Genomic DNA, 22,014 nt, shown 5'->3' on the forward strand with positions numbered 1-22,014 from the left:
ATTAGAGCGGGCTCATCTAGGGCCTATTACCTGTCGATTTACCTAAGAATCATGGAAATCGGCCCGGTAGAACGCTCAAACGAACTATGACAAAAAGTATAAATTTACATTGTTTAAATGGGAGAATTCGCAACTTTACCACGTAATATAAAAAAACCTGGGCCATATTTTGAAAATCTGAAAAGAGTTGGCTTATCTAGAGACAATTGCCCGTCGATAGCCGCAAAAATCATGAAAATCGGCCCGGTAGAACGCTGGAACTAAGCGTTACCAGTTTCGCAAAATTAGGAGGTCTTGGAGCTTATGGTATAGATTCCATGCAATTTTGGTTTTCGTGTGACTTGAAAATTGAGAAATTTGGGTTCGACAGAAACACTCTTTCCAGCGGGGAAGAACTGGTATGCGTTGGGATTCGTCAGGGCATGAATATCCAGAACGATCAGGGAAATTTTCGGAGAATTGGTGCTGAAAACTGGGGATGTATTCTCTCTCCAATGCAAGATTAAATTATTTTTAAAATCGGTGGCAGCATAGAAGCAGACATGAGATGATAAACATTTATTTTTTCTCCTTAAACTTTGAACGGAGCTTCTGTCTTTCACGAGAGAATCTTGTGGGGAATGAAAGGAGCTTTAGGGTTTTCATCATTAGATTGTTTATTAAAAATTCGAAAAAACGAGGGAAGTATTAGGGAATGAAGAAAAATCTAAAATTCTAGACATCACAAGTAGAACTAATTTGATTCGGGCTATCTTCAATGTGTAACTGAGTCACACTTGACTCCGGAAATAAGCCAATGAGAAAGAGGAAATGACTCCAGGCACCTTGTTTGAGTCAGTCTGAAGTTGAAGTCTTTTTCACAAAAATGACTTTATGATCCTTCAAAACTACAAGTGGAACAAACTCCTCGTCACTTCAGTATACTTCTTGTGAAGTTTTTTAGATGATTGTACATCCTCCCTTCCCCTATCCCCCCCTTATGTAGCTACTTCTCCTCGTCGCTCATAACTGAACCTACAAAGTGTCTGTCCACCCGTAGACACGGACATCGCTTTCACATGGCTGTCAATCACCGAAGTTGCGAGGAGTTAGCCCCTCTCGGGCGACAAGTTTTGTTTGAAGTTCGAATCAAGCGTAAGTGACGCCTCACTTGAGCAAACACGGCTAACACACAGCTCCCGAATTAGTCACTACACGTTCTGCGGGTTGCCAGATTCCCTGAAAGCTTCGTCTGAATCACTGGAAGAGTCAAGTCTTGTGAGTATGAAACGGAAAAATGGAGTGCAGATCTGTAAGGGAAGAGTTCTCAGCGACCAGGAGACTGGGATGTATCGAAGTTGGGTTAAAGCTCATTTCAGAAGTTGAAAAAGATACCTATCAGATCACGACTAGAACTCTGTCCCCATCTTGTTTGTTATATGGGGTCGTCCCTAAACTACGTAACGCACTTTTTCAGCATTTTCCCACACCTCGCCCCTTATAACGCCTTTGTGACGTAGGTCCCTATCCTTTAACGCGTAAACACAAAATGGCGTAACGCTCTCCTCGACCCCCTTAGAGCGTTACGTTATTTAGGGACCAGTGGCAGAGCGTGCTTTTCGATACATCGATATTTCCCCATTTCAAGCAATAGTAAAGAATCTATCATTAAGTGCTCGTTGCGAACACCCATTTTATCGATCCTTTTCCATAGGTTTGAATGGTGGATCAATCGACATATCGCAATGCATGCCACGCCACTGTTAGGGATGGCCTCTCACCTTGGTTCACGACTAGGAGCGAAGGGGTTGCCATGAAAGCCTGAAACGCGCCGGCCAATCAGATGGCGGCACTCTATTTCTGTAGTAAAAGGATTGAGATGGCAGTTCTCTCCCTATACGGGTACTCCAGTTCAATTCAGCATCAAAGCAGCACAGGGATTATGGCATCCTGGCAGCAGTGTTCCGTGGGTATTATTTTCTATTCTTGACATTAAATGCCACGGAACTCGCGCCCATAAGAGAGTTTGAGTGTTTAGTGTCCAACGTTGCCCAATTGCATCAGTTTTAAACGGGATGTCGAATTTATTCCGTCCAAGATGGCAACATGGTTTGTGTACCCACTTCTGGGCTGTTTGCTCGGGTGTTGTTCAAACATTGCGTCACATTGGTTCGAGTGCGTCTCATCGGCTCTTCCGCGGGGACCTCTCAGGTGGTGCACGCTAACTACCGTGTTCCACGACTTTGATCGGAAAACCAGTGTGTTCAAAAAGAATCTCTGCGGGGGTACAAGGAGAGGCGCCAATTCTTATAAGTTTCCCATCTCTACACTGGAAAAAAAAAACACATTGGATCTAGAGTCCGGACTCTTAAAAAAATTTACAAGAAAAAATACTCTTGATTCAATCAGATTTAAGCTTAAATCAAGAACCAAGCCTCTTAATTTGAGCGGATTTCCTTTTGATTTAAGCTTAAATCTGATTGAATCAAGAGTCCTTTTTCTTGTCAATGTTTTCTAGAGTCTGGACTCTAGATCCAATGTGTTTATTTTCCAGTGTACCACCTGCGGGCTGATAATTGAAATTTATGACAGATAAAGCTATAGGCAAAGAAGACATACGGAACATAGAGCGATCCTATCGGTTGAAGTGGATAGTTCCTATAGACTAAGGGAGGATTTGATGGACTTACCACAGGACCTTTCGTGAGTTGCTGTTATTACCTACCTCCTTAGCCAATTGCAACCGCCCGCTTCTATTAACAGGATCCCTCCGTATCCCTTTTGTCCTCTTTATCTATAGCTTGTAAATCAATCTCAGTAACCGGACCGCACGCTAAATCTGGCGGTGTTAACGAGTATGACAGCTTGTGTTTCTGCACCACACTGAAAAAAAAAAAAAACTCTGGCTACGGAAGTCGTATTTACGGGCTGTTTAGGCATACCGTCCGCGTTCCGGGCTCAGAGGCCGAAAGTTCCGGGCTCTGAGTTCGGAACGGACGGTATATCTGTATAGCCCGTAAGTTTTCTTTTTCAGTGCCTGAACTCGAAACGGGTGCTTCATCCGACCTTCGCGGGGTAACAAATTTTCGGCCTTGAACCACAAGTGGGACGAGAACAATCGCCGGTTAATGATGTAACAACATAACTGGATAGCCGAATTTTCACCGGGACGATTACGGGCCCGGGTAAACAGCCCTAACGAGCGTTGCTGGAGTCAAAATATTGTCGCTGCCGCAGGCTGATCCCGCCGATTAAGGCCGGAGGGCAAACACTGTAACAGTTGGCGCCGAAATTAAGGATGGCGAGCCCATTAATACGAGTCGCGTAATACATCATTATGCCCGGCCTCATTCCGATCCGTCGCACAACGGATCGAGTCAATCAGAGAGGTCGGACACGAAATTTTTACTAAAACTGCAAATTTTATTGTTTATTTCGTCACATGCTACAGGGTTGCCACAGTCGGAGAATTTTTAAAAGTCAAGGAAAACCTGAAAATTTCAGGGAAAATTACAAAATGCCAGGGAAAAATCTGTAAGTCACTTTTTTTTTGCTCTATAAGAAAGGTTTGACGTTCCGAACAACCAATTTGCCTGAAAACTATTTGTATTTGTAATTATGTCGTTTTCACCATTTGGCATATCTCCAATCGTCAGGGAATTTCGCCAAGATGTATCAGGGAAATAAGGGAATTTCATCCTCTAAATTCTGTGGCAACCCTGATGTTATGTTTCAAGGGGTGCTTAAAGATGGAAATTTCACGAGGAAACCATTGAAACCACTTTTAGAGCCTCGAAGTTTTGTATAAACGGAGATAATGCGTTTAAAGTTTCCAAATTTTGTTCGACCTCTCCTATTGACTCGCCCCACTGTGCGGCGGCTATACGACCCGTCATAACAGTCCTCGTAAAACAATCAGACCAATTTCCACCGCGCCATTACCCGCGAAAAACGACGCCGTTAACGCGATAATTACCGACTCGAGCGAGGTTGAAAGGCTCGGAACATGACGCTGTTTCGCTAAGTAGCATTGTTAACTGAAAAAAAATGGGAGGAAAAAAGTCAAGAGGAATGAACGCCTCGTAGAAACTTTCGTACTACGAAAAACGTTTTGCACGGGCAAAAAAATCAGGAATCTTATCTTAAGAGCATCGTTTTCTTAGCAATCGCAATAACGATCGCTGAGCGCTAAGGGCAGGCTGTTAGTTAGGGACCGAAGGAGGTGGGAATCTTATTATTGTAAGTTCAGAACCACCCTCTAGGGGTTGTTCGAAGAGGAATTCCAAAATTCCAAGATCCAGATTTCCTCTAATAATCAGGTTTTCACCATTTTGCAAAACGGCCAGAAAAAGAATTCTTTAGATTGCATCTAAAATACATGTCATGAATGCCGGATGCAATCTTGGCCCTTGAAGGCATCGATTGATATTTTACATATGCCTTGTTTTATGAAGCTCATTGAAAAAACAGTGATCTTGGTGCAGGAAAAAAGATACAACTCAATTTGAAACGTTAGATCCACAAAAAATGTCACCATCTTGACTCGAAATTGTGTTGTCCTGGTATAGTTTCCATTGATAAAATACAATTTTGCCTTCAACCGATACAGTGTTGGTAAATGGCTAACACAACGCATTCTGTTGGATAAAACCTGTGGGTCGGATCATCACAAATTGTGCCCAGACGACGCAATTTTGAGTCAAATAAATGAAATTGTGTTCGTCGATCCTTTTTTTCCCCTTTTTTTGCGTAGTTTCAAATCAACCGTAATGCACAGTCTTTATACTTTTTGCCTAAAATTGCGATTAATCAAGATCAGTTATTCAATTTTTTTTTTCATTTGATCTCGTGATAAATGAGTTTTTGCTTAACTATATCGTGATTATTCTGTTGATTTGAGCACCCCAAAAGGTTCTTGTGCCTCAGTGCCGCCTCTGTCAGACGCTGCTCCGAAACCGGTTTGCACACCTCGTGCCGATGATCGGTGATCGATTTGTCACGCCGCACACCTCACGCCACCGCCCCGCAAATTGGCGAATGTGTCACGCAAATCAATATCATTATCCGACCGTGATGCCATACCACTCTCCAAAATTATTCAATATTCTAATCAATAACGTTTAAGTAACTGCCATAAGTGTACATAGGGACTGGTAAAACCCTAATCCAATCGAACAGTTGGCGCTTCGCCTCGGGGAATATGGGAAGCAACGTAATTTTTGAGTCTTACATAACACGGCGTTCTGGGAAAGCATAACTTTTTTGCGTTGATTTATTCACCTTGCATCGGTTCTTAATCGGATTTTTTTTCTGTTCTGTTTCAGGTAAGCATTTTTTTGTCACCTCACTTCGTTGGATCTGTCAATCAGCTATCCGTGAGTTTCATTCTGATTGCTCATTTACTGCAATATTCAACATGGTTGTTAGTATCATTAGAAAAATAAAGAAAAAAACTAATTATTGGGAATTGAATTATAGATTCAGCTTAACGTAACAGGAATTGGATTGAGTTCTTGGCTGGTTATGATAACCATGGATATTATCATTTTCAACGTATCAGAGACTTGCAGAATTCGTAATCATGGATTTTTAGAGAACGTCTGAAAAAATTTGGCATAAGTAGTCGAGGGAATTTGAAATTTTACTGAGCTTGTTATCTTGATTGTAAGTTCAATGTAGAAATGCAAAAACAACTCTTAAGTCGTAACTTTTTAAAGGTCGAATATCTCGAGCTGAATTTTGCTTCGATCCCTGGCGGTAATCCTCTTTGTGGCACGGTCGCTTAGTTTTACAAGCGGCCCAAATAGAAACTGGAAGAGGATTAAAGGAGCGATTCATTTAATATTATTCGTTTTGAACGTTTTTCTCTCGGGTGAGTGGTATTCGGCCGGTGGAGACATGTGCCAAACAGTGGTGCCACGTCGGTCGGGAAATTTTTCGGCCCTTAAACTGTGATTTTCGGCCGAAATGGGTCAGTTACGCGTGTCACAGAAGTTCGTGTAGATTTTATGACCCTGTATGATTTTTTCAGGGGAGAAAAACAAGAATATAAGGAAGCAGAGCTGTTTAAGCACGAAGTTTTTAAGCCGGCCTCAAAAAGACAAATGGATCTTTCAAAAACATCTTAGATGACGTCATCCACCATGTTAAGTTCTGTCGAGATTTCTCGGGGTTTCTATAGTGCTATCGAGGTGGAAAAAGTAGGACAGAATAACTGTATCCAAAAAATTGGGGAAAATTTTAAAAAGAAGATCTATGAGATTAATTTATGAGAGAATACTGACTTGATTTTCCTTTGATTATTCCCCCTGGTTTTGAGATTCCGCGGCCGTTTGAGCAGATTTTAGTATAAAAATTATAATTTCCATCAGTAAAATTGAAATTTTCCAAAATTAACAGTAGGAATTGCTCCTTTTTACGACGCTATCGAATAAATTTAGGAATTTTTGTCAGTTTGACGGAAGTTCACCTAGAAAGTTCAGACAACTGCCCTAAAGTTCTCAGACCTCCTGTTTCCCTAACCACCAAAACACGATCCTCCGACGCATCTAATTCATTTTTTCAGTGCTAAATTTGGCAACTCAGCCGCTAAACTGAGCCCGGGCACCGGGCCAAGCTTCTTTTGGCAAGCGGACGATCGGTGCAACAACGGGACAGCACTGTTCAGAAGCGAAAACATTCGGAGGAGGGACGAAAATTTGTCAGGCTCGCCCGACCTGTCATCCTACGGAAAAGAGCCGTAAGTGAAAGCCTGGAGTGAGCCCCGAAGCGCGTGAGTAGACCCTGTAACTGTGGCTCACGTAAGAAAGCGGACTTACGGCTCTTTTCCGTAACACGGCGGCGAAGTGTCAGACGAAATCTCGCTCCGAAAAAAGACAGGGAAGAGAAGATGAGAGTGAACAACCGCCCGCAGAGGGATCTTGCCAAATTTGCGTAATTCCCCGAGCGATTGCCACCGGGGCTTAATTTTTTTCGTTTTGTCTTATAATTATTCTTTTTTTCGTCATTTTTTTTATGGGAGGTTTTTTTTTTTATTAATTTGTACGCTGTCATGAGTGTGTCCGCTTTCACACGATGAAATTGCGTGCGAAGTGGTAGGATTTTCGCTTCGCTTTCATTACCTGCGTGACTCGTGTGTGAAGAATGTCGGGAATTTTCTCTTTCTTGTGTCTCAATTTTTTCTCCGTTTTATGTTTGAGCCCTACGCGCGGCTCACAAACTGAAATGAGATTCGCCTCGTTCGTAATGTCAGTTCTGATTACGCTGAAGATTTTAAGGCTGGTAAATTTTGTCCATTGTGACGTGGCTGAGAAACGTGGCCGTAGCCTGCTTCGTTCAGGAAGGCTTGTATCTGGGGCTTGTGATGTATTTTTTCCCCGACAAAAAGAAAGTACAAAAAATCTGTTAGACGGCCCGATGGCATCGTTTTGAAAAACTCGCAAGACCGCATGATATTAGTAATTTTAGTTGATTAGGAGGTATCCCAAGATTTATTTGAAAAATTGAGAAAATCCGATTTAAGGTCCGAATGTTTTCAAAAATTTTTTGATCACTCAAAAACGGAATTTCTCTAGTAACCTTTCTTTGTTTTTCTTTAATTTTCTTAACCGTTACCGCCCCTGGAATAGGATAGCAGGTCACAATTATGTGAAACATTTTTATATGGACATGATTAGAGAGGTTAGGAGAAATCCAAATAAAACATTGGGAAATTTTAGAATTGTATGGTTAGGAACACTTTTAAGCGCACTGGAAAAAAGAACACATTGGATCTAGATCCAGACTCTTGAAAACATTGACAAGAAAAAGGACTCGTGATTCAATCAGATTTAAGCTTAAATCAAAAGGAAATCCGCTCAAATTAAGAGGCTTGGTTCTTGATTTAAGCTTAAATCTGATTGAATCAAGAGTATTATTTCTCGTCGATGTTTTTAAGAGTCTGGACTCTAGATCCAATGTTTTCTTTTTCCAGTGCCCTATTTGGTTTGCAGAACGAAGCTAGAAGTATCTTATTGCGGAGAACTCCAGCTAATATTCCGAAAACGATTTATTGTAGAGTGTTCGGATTGACGAGAACATGTTGTCTCCTCCTCTCGAGATCACACTATTTACATTGTAATTGGTTTCGTATTTATTCTAATCAATCTTCGGTCGCGGTCCAAATTGAGTGGTTCTGATAACCAATTAACTCCGCCTAATCATCGCGGGGAACCAACCCTCGAGCCGATCGAATGATTAATCTCGTCCTGTCTCCGCGGATTTTTTTTTTTTTTACCGTGCATGCTCTCTTTTTTTCGCAGCGAACCAATTAAAGCGTCCCGCGGCGGCCGGAGGCGGATTTTAATAATTCGCCGGACGAGAACGGACGGCGGACGCACGGAGGCAGATTATTGATGAACTGCGAAATGATTATCGGTGAACGTCGTAATTCACCCGCTTCCGCCGATCGGCGACCGGTGAACGTGGAAATTGAATTAAACGCTGTCCGGATGTTATTACCGATACGCGCAACGAGTAGGCGCGTTTTTTAACCTGGTATTTTGCGAATCGGAGCCCGAACAATATTGATTTGCTGAAATTAAAATTGGGGTAATCGTGTGTGACGGGACCGTACGATGGATGCTGCTACAACTCTACAAGAAAGTATCAGCACGAATTATACTTGATTTTTAATTAAAATGGTCTCTGATTACGGAGTCAGATTTTAGCATCGTGACAAGGTCTGCTTTTGCGGAACTGTATCTTGACCGCGTTTAGCAGAAAGGAACCAAGCTACTGTCTGTGACTGGGCAATCTAATTTTTTTACAAAAAATCGTTTGTGCAGATTCCTTCGAAAATTTTGAAGAACTTACTTCGCACCAAGCAGAAAATTCACGAAAATTTGCACAAAAATCCACAGCCGTTTTCATGTAAAAACTTAAATTTCCCAATTAAAAGACAGCAGATGATGCGTTTTTGTTCCTTTCTGCTTGTGCGGTCCAATTTCGCTCTTTTTGTAAATTTTTATGTTCTTTATTAATCGTAAGTAGTTTACGAAGTGCACGTGATTGCTAAGCCACTTGGACTACATTTTGCAATAAGGAGCAATTATTATTGAATCATTTTAGAAACATCATATGTGCTATTGGTTTCCCTAAGCAGAAAGGTGCTTTTATGGAAGAACCAGAGCTAGTGGTTCCTTATTGCAAAATGTAATCCAAGTGGTCAACTCTTAGATTATCAGTCGTACTCAGATGAATCTGACAATTCCAAAGGTAACTATTACACTAAAGGAAAGAGCGCTGTGCAGGGTCTCTGACGTATCTTTTCCGTGGCGACCACCTCCAATGACCGGTCACCACTTCCCGTATTTTCCCCACGTGCCGGGGGCGAGTGCGATCGTCGGGGCCCGCGGTCGCGCGCGCCCCAGCACTCGAGCGCCCTCTCGAGGCCACGTGCCGAGTCGCCCGCCCGCCCGGGCCCGGGTCATGAATCCGCGATAACCCCCCCCCCCCCCTTCGTTGCCGCCGCCGCGTGGCGTTGTTCTCGGTGCGATGTGCAAAACAAATCCAATTACCACACGTGCGCGCAGCCTAGCCCGCGGTGCACCGGGCACCGGTAAACGAGACTAAGAGGCTTACGGCTCTTACGGTCCGTGCTTACTGGTTCCGATACCCTGCCCCCCGCGCCCGCTTAGAGGCTTGTCCGATCGTTATCGGCCTGCGGACCGGACGACCGCCTTTATTTGCTCGACGCCGATGTACTCGGTTTGCAGGGATCGGGGTTGCTGGCGACCTGGAAAATCTGCAAAGCAAGACGGTGGGAGCGGTTTTCTAGAGCTGTGGTAAAAGCTAGCTACCATACTATGCATCGTAACGGTGGCAGCATACTATATGCCAGACTTTTTCTAACCATTCAAAAATATTGGGTATACTCGCGCCTGGATTGTTGAATCGTTATCAAATGACTGTTGGAACCAAAGACTTGTGTGCTTTGCGGTATATCGACCGATCTGCTATTCAAACCTATAGAAAATGAGCTATAAAAGGGTGTTCGCAACGAACAACTCAATAATCAACCTTTGACCAAAATATCAATAATCGATCATTCACCCCTCGCCACTGATATGCCATAAGGAAGAACGCCGCATTAGCCAGCAGGCGTTGCCAAATTTTCTTGGAAAAATCACGAATTTTCAGAAAAAGTTGTGAATATTTTTCATCCGATTTTTCAGAGAATTTCGCTCGTAATTTGATGTAGAAGGCCAAAAAATTTCAAGGAAAAATATCCTTAACTTCCTTCAAAAATAAAAACTTTCTGAGAGGAAATTTGGCAACGTTTGAATGCGCATACGGCGTTCTTTCTTAGCACGGTAGCATGGTAGCTTACCACACCTATGCTTTATGTATCGTATCCTATATTTTAGGAACAATTTAGTATTAGTCACCACTTCGTTGGTGCCTCTTCCTAGCGACAGACCGCAGGGAAACCTCTCGCGGAGACATGGCTCGAGTTTTTCCGTCGTAACGTCATGAACGACGATCCGTCTGGCATCCATGATCCCTCGCACAGTCTCATCACCGGTCGCCCCCTCCGTCAATTTCTTTCGGATGAGATCCGAGCTCATGCCAAGGTGTCGATAGCATTCCTCCGTCCGGCGTCTGGCAAGCCACCGAGCCTGACTCACGAGCGAAGTCGACCGCTTTTCGTCGTCCCTCCGACGTAAGGGCGTACCTCGCTTTCCACGTGAGGGCTATTTTCCGTACACCTCCAAGCTGTCCGGAGCTCAAGCGGAAATCGAGATACGTCCTTAACGCCGGAGGAGCGACGTTATGGGTCAACGGTGGCCGCGTCGTCGTCGGCGGAACGCGGCCATCCATCAAGCGTTACAATGTAGCGCTGTCCGATTTTTCGAATTTTCTCGCCCTCCACAACCGCTGTGATAGCGGAGAGAGCAGTAAGTGCACGCCAGGATGAACCTCGAGAGACATAGAAGCGTGTGCTAATCATGGCTCATGTATAAATACACTTACGGCGCTCTTCGCTATCACGGCAGACAAATCGAGCGGCGCGAGCATCGTCATCGTCGGCGTTCCCCGATCGGGCGATCAAAGGGCCGGCCGCCGGGGCGCTGGCACGGAGCCCGCAGGTGGGAGCCCCGGCATCCGGAAACACTGCCTCCCCGGCTTGGCGTCATCGGTTGTAGCGCCGGGTATCGGGACCCGATTGGTGGAGGGAGGGGAGGGGGAGGGGATGTTCTAATTTGTCGCGCGACCTGTCTGAAACGCTAAAATTACCCGCGCGTCACTCTCGTTGCTTATCGGAACGGAGCGGCGAAGCGTCTTTACGATCGGGAACCAAGCGATAATTTGGACTCTATTTTGCAATCAGGAACATCAATTTCGGGCCCATCCGCACTGGAAAAAAAAAACACATTGGATCTAGAGTCCAGACTCTTGAAAACATTGACAAGAAAAAATACTCTTGATTCAATCGGATTTTTGCTTGAATCAAAAGGAAATCCGCTTAAATTAAGAGGCTTGGTTCTTGATTTAAGCGAGATTCTGATTGAATCAAGAGTACTTTTTCTTGTCGATGTTTTTAAGAGTCTGGACTCTAGATCCAATGTGTCTTTTTTCCAGTGTATGTACGTAGGGATTCTGATGGTACATAGGTTGTATTTAAACTAAACCAGAAGAGAACTGAACACGAGGATACCCTTGGTTCGTGAATTGGATAATTATTGAAGGAGATATGACAAAATGATCTTATCTGCTGGAATACATGGTAAATGCCTCCATGTGACGTCACTAAGCAGTGCATTTTCTCACTTTTAAATCTACTTTTAAACAATTTCCTATATCTGAAAAAAGTTATAAAAAAAAACTGCGAAATCAATTCTTTGAGAAGCGCTCATAGATAAAGCGACAAAAAATTTGCGTACAAATTTTCCATTGCGTCTTTCTTTTTGTCGTGTTACCCGTCAGCGAATTTCAGGGAAGAGCACGCTTGAAAAAGGAGGGATCCAGAAGTTTGAAAATATCACGAGCTCCGGAATACCCTCAAAATTGAATTTCGAGTGAAAGTAAAACAATGAGAAAAGAGTGTCTACACGACGATAAAAAGATTAGCCACTCGACGAGGCGACAACGAGCACCGCGGGAACAGGCGTCGCCCCGAGGGGTCCGAGAGGGATCCAGCGGGCGCAGCGAGGGTCACTCGAAGGGACCCCTCTCAAAAAGGAAACAAGAACTTTTAGTTGAGCCCTGGGCTACGTGAAAATAAAAGAGATTCGGGGTTCATCTGAAACATGGACTTGGTCCCTTCCAGAAACGACCGGTTCACTTATCGCCGAACCTGGGAGGGCCGTGAAAAAATACCCTTCGCGTTATGAGGGACCCTTGTTGACTGCGGCGGACGCGGCGCGTGGCGGGGAGGTCCTCGAGGGGCGGCGGCGACGCTCTGGGTGCGACAGGGCGGAGGAGGCGTCGTGTGTATCGATGCCTATATTCGCCCCCGGGGAGTATTAAACGGGGTTGCCGCTCGATGCACAATCGGGAGTCGTGAAAAACCGCGGAAGTCCGAGAAAAGTTTGGGATCGGACCTGCAGTTTAACAGATTATACTCCGAACTCCTAATTCAGGGTGTCTAGCATCAGGAAAAACCGGAGAAACCGGAAAATATCAGGAATTTTGGCCGATCAGGTAAAAATCAGGAAAATCCGAAAAATCGGACGTTTTATCAGGAATTTTTCTTACGCGAATCTCCTTAGCGGAGAAAGTCTTACTGCTTTTTGCCTACCGTTCAAGGAGTCGAGAAAAATCCGGAAAATATCAGGAATTTTTTATCAAATATCAGGAAGAATCAGGAAAATATCAGGATTTCTCAAAATTAAAAAATACTAGACACCCTGTAATTTTTCTAAGCCTAGGGTGCTCAATGCCCCAAGGGTTGTGGTTCAACAGAGAGCAGTGGAGGTTAGGTGTCGTGGAGCGCGAGGGAGTGTTGTACCTATAATGTATGTAAATTTGGAAGCCTAGAGCATGGATGTATAAATTCCGTGATGATTGAGCGTTGACTTCCGAAGGTAACTTTTACAGAGATAACAGTTTGTACGGGATCTTTAGAGTATTATGTCTCTGGTAACGTCAGCAAGTAATACAACAGGGTGTCGGATCTGCCGTCAGTAGAAACCGGAAAATATTGGTTGGGTGCTTTGGTGCTATCTAGAAAAATCAGGAAAATATCAGTAAAATCGGTCATTGATCAGGAAATTCTGAGCGTTTCAAACATTTTTTAAACATTTGATTCAGTTTATTAATTATGTTGATCTTTTAAATCAAACGAGTGTCAATTATTTTGTCGTGAGAAAAATTAGGAAATCTCGTCTAAAATATCAGGGAATCCAAAATTAAAGTTGATAAAACACCCTGTACACCACTCATTCGCATCCGCGCACCCTGTATTTTCTGTCAGGAGGCGTTATTTTAGACGCTGCTTGGCAAGGCGGCAGACAAGCCCTGCCGCACGGCCCCCGCGCTATTTTTCCACGGATCAAGTTCAACATGTTCGACGAGCTTGTAATTAATCGGCCCTTTGTTTCGCACCCCCGCCACACCCCCTCGCCGTCACCCCCTACGAGGGGCGTGCGAACTGCACACATGAGCACACCGACAAGTGCATCTCGAGCGTGACGGCCGATACAAGCCCCGATAAAACTCGCCTCACGACGACAACTCCGCCGTCCCTTGCCAAAACGACGTAACTCCCACGGGAATCCTTTTGTGAGTACGCGGTTCTTTCTGAGCACGCGAAGAGTTTGAAGAACGCCATATGAGCATTCCATTGCTGCCGAGTTTCCTTGGAGAAATATTTTTGAAACACTTTTGAACACGATTCTTTGAAATTATCAGGTATATTTGAACTGGATTGAATATTGATCAAAATTCATAAAAGAAATTCGTCAAATCAATTTCATTTTACAATATGGGACTACCTATCATTTCCCCACTCGTTTTAGAAACAACGTATGTGCCGATGATATCCATGTGAAGATGCGTGTTTTTTCGAATGATCCAGAAATAGTTTGGTGCTGCAAATTGCGGTCGCAATAAACTTCAACCATATGGTTTATCCTCCCATCCTCTTATTTTATTTGTTCCTTTCTGCGTTCCGCGCTTTGAAGAGACATCAATCGGCATCGGCGGAAGTTGAGCGAGCAGTGTAGAAACATATCGGATTTTTCCAAATTATACGATTTTTTTATTCGACCTCAGTAGCCTTTTGACAACCGCGCTCACAGACAAATTAGACGAAATGTCAAATGAATTGGGAGCCGCTCAAATTGTTAATTTACGAGACTCGGGCGGATATCCACATCAATTTCACAGTTGCCAACTGGTTGTGTTTTACTCTTTAAAAGGAAGCCATTATTGACGCGAAGTCTGCATGCTTTCAAATTCTGTAAGTTGTTTAGTAGGCCTCTTGAGCTAAGACTTGCAGCTCATTTTATCGACTACTCTTTTATACGGTTTGATGAAAAGTTCACTGATGCTCTCGAGAACAAGATGCAGGATAGGTGGAAGTCTATAAAACTAGGCCTCGTTTGTTGAATAAGTTTCTCAACTCGTCGTTCATCGATCAACACAAGGCTCAAATACAGTGCATTTGCTCCCGACTCGTTTGTGTACACACAACATGTCGAAACAGCATAATAGCTACATCGCCGATTTCCAGTTATCTAATCTGAAGCTAAATATTGAATGCTAGGTCGGGCGAGCGGTCAAACTAAATATTTGATCACGGATAAGAATGTTATTTGTGTGATCAAATATTGACACTCCAGATCAAAGTATGTTCAAATAATCGAAAGATTAAGCGAGGATGTCAATGTTAGCATGTGATAGTCATTCAAGGAGGGACAAATCTTATAGAGACCCTCCAAGATTTTCCGTCAGTTATTTCCAGTACTCAAGCCCCTGTGTTGTTCGATAATAATAATTTAAGTGTTGAGCACTCAGTCTGCAAACTTTTTACTCGTAAAACTTTACTAGTCATCAGGATAAGAAAAGACTCTCCCATCATTATCAGGTTATAAATAGGGTTGATTCCTGCGGTCAGGTTTTGCCTCACGTCATACGTTAAACAACAGGTAACTTTTTGGTCAAATATCGAGTGTTGAGTCTGAAAAACCTTTGGTTTCTGTAGTCAGCACTGTTATTCAACAATTTTGAAGGAAATAAATGTGGGAGGAAGGACATTTAAGCAGGTCACTCGGGTGGACTGTTGGGTTTTCCTCTAGCTTAAGTTCGTTTTCACAAAATAATCGTGTGTTCCTGTTTTTATCTTATAAATGAACCCAAACCGTGCGTCGTTCTTATTGGATTAAGTTTGCTTGTTACACGAACGCGTCGAGTTTGTCAGAGCTATTACACCTCTCCATTTACGGTTCGGTTATTATTAGCTTTATGCAGGAAAAAGTTCATAAAATGAACTAGTTTTTTTTCACGCTATTATGTAAGCTTCTCCTTGACATACTTGCAGAATTGTTACATTGCTCCCAGGAAAAGAGCACATACTTTATCAGAGCATGACTTCTCACTAGTACACCTAGATAGCATGATACCCCTGACATGTAAATAATTACTTTAGTAATTGAAAATTAGTTTCTTGTTTGTTAACACATGAACTTCTCTGAAGAAGGGCTGACATGTAATCTTCGAATTTTGAACACGATCGCGTAATTGGACGGAGGACTTTGAGTATTTTAATCTCTATATTTGACCTTTCGCTAGTCGTGAACTCAGGTAAATCGTGATGCTTTTCCCAACGTTAGCTAAACGTTAAATATAAGTTTTAACTCATTCTTCTCGATTCTTTCAGTATGAAAAATCGTCATGGGGGTTTTTCCGGGCGGGAAAAATAACCACCCTCTCGTCCGGAAAACTCCGGGGCTTTTCGCGAGCAACCCTGTATCGTCGTCGCAATTTTCTCTCTTCTCGCGTGACCGGAAGTAATAGAGTCCTGGCACCCGAACGCGACCACAGGAACACTCTCACATGCGATGCAAGACACCAGTGCCATGCATCGGCAGAGAGCAGTATCTCCAATCTAAAGTGAACTTTGAAGCGCGCAAAATCACGCATAACCACGGCCCAAGTCCAAATGGAGTTACTGCCCTTTTCCGTAGCATGGAGAAAATAATTAAAGCAATAGAGCAGTATTATCATTCTGTAGTGAGCTTCATAGCACGTAAGCTCGGGTATAACTGCGGCTCACGTCCGAGCTGAGTTACTGCCCTTTTCCGTAGCATGATGGAATACAGCAGTATCTCCATTCTGCAGTGAGCTTCATAGGTCGTTAGAGAATCCATAATCGCGGCTCATGTATGGATGGAGTTACTGCCCTCTCCCGTAGCACGGCGGACCACACGAAATGGCAAACGCTGGGCCGCCGCAGGGTCAAATCGGTGCATTCCTTTTATGAAAAAAAATACGCAGGGCATCGGCGGGGTTATCAAACGGCGTTAATTAAATACAGCTCCGAAGGTTCTGTTTGCCGAGCGGCTCGGATTTTAATACCGATCCGATGACGTAACCGATTCCGCTCGGCCACTAGGAAATTTCCGATTGACACCAATTTCAACGGCGATGACCCCCGGTGTTTGTTGTTCATTTTTAGACTGATTAGCGAGCCACTCGGGCCCCGCGTGGCGATAAGCCGTTCACGTTGTCGTTAGGGTCGTAACCTAACACGCCTGATGATCCGCTCGTAAATTGACCGTTACCCGAGTTGTAGCGTCCGCTCGAATGTTTGATCAGGTGGAAAAGGTGAGCATCGCACGGTTAACGTCCGGCTTTTTGTCGATTTATTTTTTCACCGCGGGTTATTTCCAGCGAGCGGGAGCAAATAATCGCCTTGTTCGCCTTGCGAAGTGTGCGGAGGAGGGGGGCTTACGTAACGTCGCGGGAGTCGAACTTGGGACGCTACGTAAGTGGTTCTTCCCGACGCATTATGGACACAGAAAATTGGAATGAATGCTAACATACAATTTACAATAAACGGAGAAGGAAATCAAAACATCTAGCAAAGATGCATAAAATGTTCCATAAAACTGACTGGTTGATGTGATGCAGAGTGTTTGCCTCACAGCCATATTTTCGATTTGAATTACGGCCAATTCGTCGTCCCTGACAGACGTACGGGCGTGTCTCTTTTTCTTCGTGAGCCCTGAAATTATGGGGTCAACCGAAAAATAGGGCTCACGTGGGTATTGAAATTCGCTTTTACATCCAAGGGACGACGAATTGTCCGATTCTATGGCAAAAAGCTCGATTTCAAGGTACAATCCATGATTTTTCCCACTTTTAGTGTATTGCCGAAGGTATTATTTTATGGTGTTGGTCAAAAAATCCAATAAGTAAACATTTCTGAAAATGTTCGCACAAAACTAGTTTTTCCTCTTGATAATCTACAGGAAAATGAGAGGAAATCCTGTGTTTCCATTGAGAAATTTCCCCGTGAAAATCAGGAAAATATTGTCTCTTCTCAAGCCTAATTTTCACGTGAGGCTCAAAAAACATGCAACGGTGAAGAGTAACTTGTTTTAAGCAGAAATATTCCGGAAAAAGATCCGGAAAAGCTCCGAAGCTCATGGAGAATCACAACGAGCGACGGTCCGCATCCGGAGATCCCGTAAGGTCCGCCGGACTCTTCGGAACTTGGGGTCTTTTTATCGGAAGTTATCATGCGCGCAAAGTGGACAGGGGAGCGGGGGCGAAAGAGCTTTTATGACTTCTGAGCTCGCGAACTCAAGTGTTTGAACCGCTTGGGGTTCCGGAGTCGGGAGCAATTGCTCGCGTGTTCGCCACTCTACCGGGCCCGGGAATCGCCGGCGCGGCGTTGTCAAATCGGGCCGAAAACCTTGGAATTTTGATCGGAGATCGCCGGTGTGCAGGGTGCAGAGTGACCATAGTCAGAAAGTCCATAAAGAGCTTTGAATTCTCTATCCGGGAGCCCAAAAGGGAAAAATTGTGAAAAGTTGGGTGAAAAAGAAAGATAATAACTCAGAGGTCTGGGGAAAATTGCAATCATGGACAACACAGGCGCATTACAATATTTCAAAGGTGAGACCATTGTACCAATGCGTCTGTATAATTTGGATTATTTTGTCTTTAATTCAAAAACATCGTTCACTTAATTTTGACTGTATTTTCATGAGTTTTTGTCTGTTTCGCTGGTGTTCCTTACAGAGACACATGGTCGAGAAAAATTCTCAAGGTGAGAATGAAAAATTTCAAAAATGAGACCATTGTACTAACGCGTCCGTATAATTTTGATTATTTTATCTTTAATTCTGAAACATCGTTCACTTAATTTTGACTGTATTTTAATTCCTCCCATTACAATCTCCCATTTCGCTGGTATTCCTTACAGAGACAAATGGTCGAGAAAAATTCAATGAAAAAAGAAATGAGCTGTCATTTTTTATTCTTCAAATTCAAGTTGAAGAGCTGGATTCTCTGAAATTTTAATTTTTTTTTAAGTATTTTACACTTTCCACTGTCTTGGAGGGGCGAGGGGTCACTTTTGGCTCTCTCTTCAGCTACTCTCTGTATTCGTCTCTGCGCCCCGACACAACAATCTGGGGACAGTACGAATTCTCAGATGAAATCGCGATGTCTCTCGACATTCCGCAAAGACCACGGAAGGGGCGGCAACAGAGCGGCCGCCGACAGAGGGCCAATTTAAAATGCAAATGGGTTGTCGCCACCCGGCACCCGCTCCCGCGCCAAAACCGCAGGCGACGGAAAACGGGAAGCTCCGGCCGGGAGCGGGAGGGGGCCCCCGGGCGACCCGACCGCCCCACCCCCGCCCCCGCCCGGGGGAGCCGTCGCAGGAATAATTGAGGTCCCTTGTGTAAACACGAGGGTAATTCACAGCCTGTCCGTCCGCCCCGACCCCCCGACCACCCCCGGCGAGGGTGGAAACGGAGAGCCCGCGAAAGAACACAAAAAAGAAAGTCCTCCGAAAGCTCCACCGACGCCCCGCGATGCGACGGGACGACATATTCGCTTGTGACACGATGCCAAGTTTCATCTAAAATTAAGCAAACAGGCTGATCGAGCTTGAGTTTTTCATGGGATGTAGAGGTCTGTAAAACCAAGGAAATCAAGAATTCGTCGTCAGGTAATTTCATCTGTACAGAAAAAGTCAGGAATTTTTATGAAAAAGGTTGGAAATTTTGTAAAATCTTGAAATTTGTGCAGAAACCACCAGTGCCGTTCGTTAAATTAAACTTAGCCACAGTTTGGTTCGATCCTCAATGATCTTAGTTACACTCTAAATGAGAACAGAGAAATGAATCTCAATGAGGACTCTCAAGTTAAAAGGAATGAATGGAACTACAATTTTCCATCAGGAATTACTATTTATGGTTTATATTCTGAGCGAAGTATGTACAGTGGTTTCTCTGTGCAGATACGTGCATTCGTCGCAATGCCTGTATGAGTAGGTGCACCTATCTATATGGAGAAAGTAATGGCACATACTTTGTTCAATATATATGTGAGCCAGAAGTAGTAGCTCCTACTTGCAAAATGTAATCCACTTATTAATACCTGAAGAAAAAAGGTTCACGTGTTTCTGTATTTTGTAGTGATACTTAAGTAATAAAGAATTGCTCATTTTCTGTTCTGCTGTTACAAATTGTAGGTGTGAAAAATTAGGAAATTTTGATCATTTGGCCAGAGAAAATCTGGAAAAGTCAATGAATTTTTTCCTGCCGAGTCTGTAGAATGCTCTGGCTTCCCGTGATTTGAATTTCCTTCTCATAAGTATCGATCCCCTTTTGAGCCCTTCGAGGGTTGAAGGTGTGGAGGTCGGCAACGCGGCGTGTGACACTCATAAGGCCGCGGCCGCGGTCGGCGCGGAGAACTGCGAAAGATTAAAAGGCAATCCGGACACCCGCGATGGAGGGTGACGACCACCCTCCGGGCGCCCACCGGGGGAGGGGGGAGGGGGAGGTTCCATTACAATAATTAACAGGCGGCTCTTAATCTAGGGGTTTAGGCGTGATGTTCCGCCGCTGTCGCGGGGATTAAGGGACCTGCCCGCTCGGCCCGCCCGCCCGCGCCCGTTGACCGGACGCGAGTTGCCCGGCAAAGCCGTTCGCGGTCGGAGCAATACCCAATTTAATTGGACTACGTTTTCAAATGAGGAACTACTATTTCTGGCTCGAATGTAAAAGCACATATCACATGAGGAAACCAATGGCAATTTTGGTCTTTCTGAAATTAGCTGGAAATAGTAGTTCCTTGTTGGAAAATGTTCAGTCCAATGTGTCGGTTGTGGGTTCGTGGCTAAGAACGTAGTGGGAAGCACGTTTTGCAATGAGGAACTGTTATTTCTGGCTCGAACTAACTAATGGCACCTTTGGTCCTTTTGAAATTAGCTAGAAATAGTAGTTCCTCATTGCAAAATGTATATAGTCCAGTGCGGCCTCGATGGTAGGCTCGTAGATAGGAATATAGTGGGAAGTCTCTTGCTTTTTGGGTCGATTGTTGTATCGATTGATTAATCGAATGTTAATGATCGGTTATCGATATTTCCCCATTTAAAGCTGTGGTAAAAAATCGATTATCAAGGTGTTCATTGCGAATACCCTGTTTATCGATCATTTTCCATAGGTTTAAATGACTGATCAATCGATTTATCACAAAGCACGCCACGCCACTGGCCAAGATAGAGATTTCTAGTAATTTGTGGTCCATGAACCTTGAAAAGTCGAACAATTTTGTAATTCTGGGAAACTCAGTGCCCTATTGTTACAGTTGGTTACCTTTTTCGATCGGTTTTACAGTTGCTAAAAAACGTATCCAAGCGTTTTACATCGATGTTCTTAAAATAGGCAGAATTAGTCATGCAATTTGATTGCATAATTGGTCGGACTAACAAAGAGTGTGCTGTATTTTGGCCTCCAAACAAATTGTTACATGATGTTTCAGCGAGTTGCTTATCAACTTTATGTTTCCAAGAAATCGACCTCAATCGGAAAAAACCGATTCATTAGCTCTACATTAATGACAAAATAGTTTGAAGTTTTACGAGCGGTTAGGATGGGGAGCTAGGGAGCATTTAAAAGTCATAATCAGCGAGAAAAACGATAAAAATGCAGCTTCGAACCCGTATTATTTCTGCCGATTTTTTGCACGTGCGTTTCGCGGGGAGGAATTTAAATACGGTAGTTAAAATACTACTCAACGCAGAACTGGTTCCACTGACATGCTACGCGTATGGCCGACTCGAACGGTGGGTATTTACAAATCGCTTTGGAATTCTCGAGAGCCCTCTGATTAATAAGTCGATCTCTGAAACTGAATTCCGACGCATTTATTTTATGGTGATCACATTATTCAGATCCTGACATCATTCGCTCGGGCTCAGCTCACAATCAGTGCAACTACTTCAATGACAGCGTTGGGAATAAGAGTAGAAGAAACGTAAATTCGAAGAAACTGTTGTTGAAGTTCTCGCCTCAACATCTCCTCAACTCGGAAAACCTGGAAAAGTCTTTTCATCACAAGTCAATTGTTTTCGGGGCCGTCCACATCTTTGAACTCCTTCTTTTTTTCGTTTTTCATTAAAAAGGTCGTATTAACTTCGTTTCGATTAGTTATTAACTCCAAGGTTAACAAACGTTGGTATTTTTCTATTAAGAGACCGAAATGTTTCCCTTTTTGGCTGCAAGACTCTATTTTGGAACTCAATAACATGCACTGAAAAAATGTGTCATTCATCTAAATTTTTCGGCTGAATCCAGTTTACTCCTCTCTTAAAATTAATTTCTTTTGAGTCGGACCGCTTTCGAAAACAAGCCGTTCTAATTTGAACAGGGAAAATTGAGAAGTTCGTGATCGAGTTCCTTCTCACCGAAGGAAACCGTTTCTGTTTTCTATACATGTCAGTAGAGTTAGTCGATGAATGAAGTCAGGGGACTTTTATCATTCGAGTTGGAGATAACCTGCGAAAACAGAATCCATTCCTTGAAGTTTGTT

At 43.6% G+C, this 22,014-nt stretch overlaps 1 protein-coding gene across 2 annotated transcripts in view; it reads left to right on the forward strand.

The window, feature by feature from the left end:
* LOC109031843 (uncharacterized) overlaps window positions 1–22,014 on the forward strand; it is a 381,329-nt gene that overhangs the window by 244,567 nt on the left and 114,748 nt on the right. The window lies entirely within an intron of this gene.

The sequence above is a fragment of the Bemisia tabaci genome, chromosome 5 (genome assembly GCF_918797505.1).
Source record: "Bemisia tabaci chromosome 5, PGI_BMITA_v3".
In the NCBI taxonomy this organism is placed as follows: Eukaryota; Metazoa; Arthropoda; class Insecta; order Hemiptera; family Aleyrodidae; genus Bemisia; species Bemisia tabaci.